Raw genomic sequence first — 4764 nt, forward strand, 5'->3', positions numbered from 1 at the left:
TTAAGCCTGACGCTGCGCTGTGGGGCCCCTCTCTGGAGCTGGCCGAGGCCGGAGCTGGCTCCCTCCGCTCCCAGGGAGGTGTGGAGGGAGAAGCACGGGCGGGAGCCAGGGCTGCGCGCGGTGCTCTCGGACCGGCCCCGGTTCCGGGTGGGCGCAGGCTCAGTGGGCCCCGCGGCCAGCGGGCGCCTGCAGAGCTTGATGAGGGGACCGTGCCTGGGCTGGGTGCCCCAGAGGGTGAGAGATGAAGATGGCTGGGTTTCTGGGATGGGTGGGGGGACTTGGAGAACTTTTGTGTCTAGTTAAAGGGTTGTAAACGCACCAATCAGCACTCTGGGTCTAACTAAAGGTTTGTAAAAGCACCAATCAGCGCTCTGTGTCTAGCTAATCTAGTGGGGACATGGAGAAATCTTCTGTCTAGCTAAAGGATTGTAAACGCACCAATCAGCACTCTGGGTCTAGCTAAAGTTTTGTAAACGCACCAATCAGCAGCATGTCAAAACGGACCAATCAGCTTTCTGTAAAACGGACCAATCAGCTCTCTGTAAAAGGAGCAGGCTGTGGGTGGGGTCAGATAAGGGAATAAAAGCAGGATGGGAGAGCCAGCAGCGGAAACCCTCTAGCCTCACCTTCCATGGTGGGGAAGCATTGTTCTTTTCCTGTTTGCAATAAATCTTATTGCTGCTCAGACGTTGGGTCTGCGTGGTCTTTATGAGCTGTAACACTCCCTGCGAAGGCCTGCAGCTTCACTCCTGAAGCCAGCCAGACTGTGAGCTCAACGGGAGGAAGGAACAACTCCGGATTTAAGGAAGGAATAACTTGCAGACGCTCCGCCTTTAAGAGCTGTAATACTCACCGCAAAGGTCTGCAGTTTTACTCCTGAAGCCACGGAGACCATGAACCCACCAGAAGGAAGAAACTCTGGACACGTCCGAACATCAGAAGGAAAAAACTCCAGACAGTCTTTAAGAACTGTAACACTCACTGCAAGGGTCCGCGGCTTCATTCTTGAAGTCAGTGAGACCAAGAACCCACCGATTCTGGACACACTAGCACACAGAAGACTCTCAAATATGTTTCTCAAATGAATGGCATATTAACATTTAGGTTGGCATTAATATTACAGTATCGCTACATCTGGAAAACATTTTTCAGAGAGAAATTGGGTAAGGACATAAAATTTATAGATTTAAAGGGATGTGGAAAGATGTGAAAAAAAGGTTTAAATTATAAAGTTCGAAATTACAGTAACAATGCAGCAAAATAAAACAAACTGCCTCTCTAAAAAGAAACATGAAGAAAAAAAGGTAAGATTGTTTGCATAGCTGTCAATAAATACATGGGTATGCCTTACTTTATCAACAGCTTTGTATATTGACCAAAGTTAAATTCTAATTTGTGATAAAAACAGTTGTTTCTCCATAAGGCACTAAATGATTAGCAGATGGGGGAACTTGGCATTAGGGTACAGCTGTACCTTAGAGATACTGCAGGTTCAGTTCCAGACCACTGCAATGAAGAGAATAATACAATATAGCAGGTCACACACACATTTTTTTCACAATTCATATAGAAGTTATGTTTATACTGAAATGTATTAGGTGTGCAATAGCATTATGTCTAAAACATGTACAGACCTTAACTTTTAAAATATTGCTAAAAAATGCTAACAATCTGAGCCTTCAGCCAGTCTTTTTCCTGGTGGAGGATATCACCTCCATGTTGATAGCTGCTGACTGATGGAGGTACGGGTTGATGAAGGCTGGAGTGGATCTGGCAATTTCTTAAATGAGACAACAATGAAATTTGCCGCATCCATTCCTTCTTTTTGTGGACATTTTCCCTGTAGTATGCCATGATGTTTTATAGCTTTTTACCCACAGAACTTCTTTCAAAATTGGACTCAATCCTCTTGTACTCTGCGGCAGCTTTATTGACTTAAGTGTATGGAATATTTGAAGTATTTTGTTATTTCAACAGTGTTCACAGCATCTTCACCAGGAGTAAATTCCACCTCAAAAACGCACTTTTCTACCGATCCATAGAAGCAGTTCCTCATTTGTTCAAGTTTTATCATGAGATTGCAGCAGCACTTTAGTCAACATTGTCAGGCTCCACTTCTAATTCTAGTTTTCCTGCTATTTCTACCACATATGCAGTGACCTCTTCCCCTGATGTCTTAGACCCCTCAAAATCATTCCATGGATTCCATCCATGGAATCCACTCCTTACAAAGTACTTACAAAGCTGAGACCTTGATCTCCTGTGAATCACAAATACTCTGAATGGCATCTAGAATGGTGAATCCTTTTCAGGTTTCCACTTTACTTTTCCCAAATCCATCAGATGAAACGCTATCTATGGTAGGTATGGTCTTATAAAATGTATTCCTTAAACAATAAGACTTGAAAGTCAGCTTCCGTTGAGCACGGAGCAAGATGGCAGCCTCGGAAACAGGCTAAGGCTTCAATTTGATTACCCACCGCCAGCTACCCCGCACTGTACGGCCTTCTGGCTTCTGGTCGATTTGAACAGCTGACGAGTCGTCACAGATCTCACTAGTCTCATCCACCAGCGCTTCAGCTGCAGTTCTGGGGACCTCCTACCTGGAGCGGGGGCTCCTGCCCCGGGGGGAGAGCGTGCGCCTGGTGAGAGACAACTGCTGCCTCAGAGTTAAATTAGAAGAGAGAGGAGTTGCTGAGAATTCTGTAATCATCAGTAATGGTGACACTAATTTATCACTTAGAAAAGCAAGAAGCAGGCATTTCAGTTAGAGGATGAAGAAACCGAACCAGATTACAAATATTCAAAGGAGCATCGGAAGAGGCAAGAGAACAATAACAATAATGAGAAGGTCTTGGATCTGGAACCAAAAGCTGTTACGAATCAGACTGTCAGCCAAAAAAAAAAAAAAAAAGAGAAAAAAATAAAGCAACCTGTGGCACAGCGGGTGATAACAAAGAGACCAAAAGAAAATCAGCAAAGAAAAAAGAGAAAAGTGAATATTAAAAAAAAGGCCAAGAATCCCAAGTCTCTAGAAGTACAGGCAGTAAAAGACTGGGCCAATCAGAGATGTAGTTCTCCAAAAGGTTCTGCTAGAAACAGCCTGTTAAAGCCAAAAGGAAAGGTAGTGTAAGCATTTGCTCAAAAGAGAGTCCCAGTTCCTTCTCGGAGTCTCCTGAGTCTTGTGATGAATCTATTAGTGATGGTCCCAGCAAAGTCACTTTGGAGGCCAGAAATTCCTCAGAGAAATTATCAACTGAGCTATCAAAGGAAGGACCCTCTACCAAAAATACAACTGCGGACAAACTGGGTATAAAATCTGGCTTTAGCCTTACCCCCAGCAAGGACAAGACTTCTGGAACAACATCTTCTATTTCAGACTGTCGTTCAGAGTCAGATGACCAATGCTTGATGTCATCAAGCACCCTGGAGTGTGCTGCTGGTTTCTTAAAGACAGTAGGCCTTTTTGCAGGAAGAGGTTGTCCAGGACCAGAGTTGTCATCACATACTGCAGGTGCTGCTGGATGGAGGTATTCTGGCTCAAATGGTGGCAGACAGGCTCCTGGTCCTTCTCCTAGTGTGTCTCTCCCCACTAGTTTAGGAAGAGGATGGGGTAGAGGAGAGAACCTTTTTTCTTGGAAGGGAGCTAGGGGACGGGGCATGCGGGGGAGAGGTGGAGGATGATGGCATCCTGTTTCCTGTATTGTAAATAGAAGCACTGACAACCAGAGGCAACAGCAATTAAGTGACATGGTAACAAATTCATCTATTATCCAGAATCCAGTAAAGACACACAAGGACTATAGTCTGTTACCACTGTAAGCAACTGCCCCTCAAGTTGGAGAAAAGACTGCATTTAAGCTTTTAGAACTAACATCCAGAAGAATATTAAGCCCTAATCCAGAGACCCAGCAAGTAGATACACAAATTCTTCCATCCTTACCTGCCTTGAGAGAACCTGGGAAATTTGATTTGGTTTATCACAATGAAAATAGAACCGAGGTAGTGGAGTATGCTGTGACATAGGAGAGCAAAATCACTGTATTTTGGAGAGAGTTGATTGACCCAAGACTGATTATTGAATCTCCAAGTAACACATCAAGTACAGAACCTGCCTGAGTATAACCTCTCTACTTTAAGAATGAATGTCTTGTTTGTGAAAGTGACTATAATCCGAAATTTTTTTTTTTAAGAGAATTTGGAAGTTGTGTGGATTTTTTTGTTATCTTCACTTTACTGCATAGGAAACAACCTACCTCATCATTTAAAATAACATGAGTGTCAGTTTTGTAGATCTTTGGGTTTGTCAGGTTTAATTTCAGTTAACAAAACGTAAAACATGACATTCCCTGCAGACATTGTTGTATACCAGTATGGTTTCTTCTCTTTTTTCAATGTTTTTGGCTATCAAGTAGCAGTCGTCAGTAGGAGTTTATAATACCAAGAATGTGCTGCTATCTTGTCTCAATAAGTTTTAAGTAACATTTTAAAATATTAAAGCATGTCACTTGACCTAATTTTTTAGCATTTGAGTTGTTCCATAAAGTGGAGCATCTCATAAATTTCAAATATTTTATACTTGCAATTGTTAAGAGTTAAAAGGTAGTTGAATTTGTCACAGACAATGAGTTAAGGAATCCTTTCACGTTTTTCCCAACTTTAAAATTAAGGATTCTCAGGGCCCTGTGTAGAGCAGTGAAAATAAGATGTGTATGTGTGTGTGTATGCTGGGAGGAGAATTGGTGTTCCATTTGGGTGAGAGGA

General features: G+C 42.9%; 1 pseudogene; it reads left to right on the plus strand.

Moving 5' to 3' along the window:
• The first annotated feature begins 1290 nt into the window (after positions 1–1290).
• LOC101013093 lies at positions 1291–4195 on the plus strand (annotated as a pseudogene).
• The last annotated feature ends 569 nt before the right edge of the window (positions 4196–4764 follow it).

Source organism: Papio anubis, chromosome 7 (genome assembly GCF_008728515.1).
Source record: "Papio anubis isolate 15944 chromosome 7, Panubis1.0, whole genome shotgun sequence".
Lineage (NCBI taxonomy): Eukaryota > Metazoa > Chordata > Mammalia > Primates > Cercopithecidae > Papio > Papio anubis.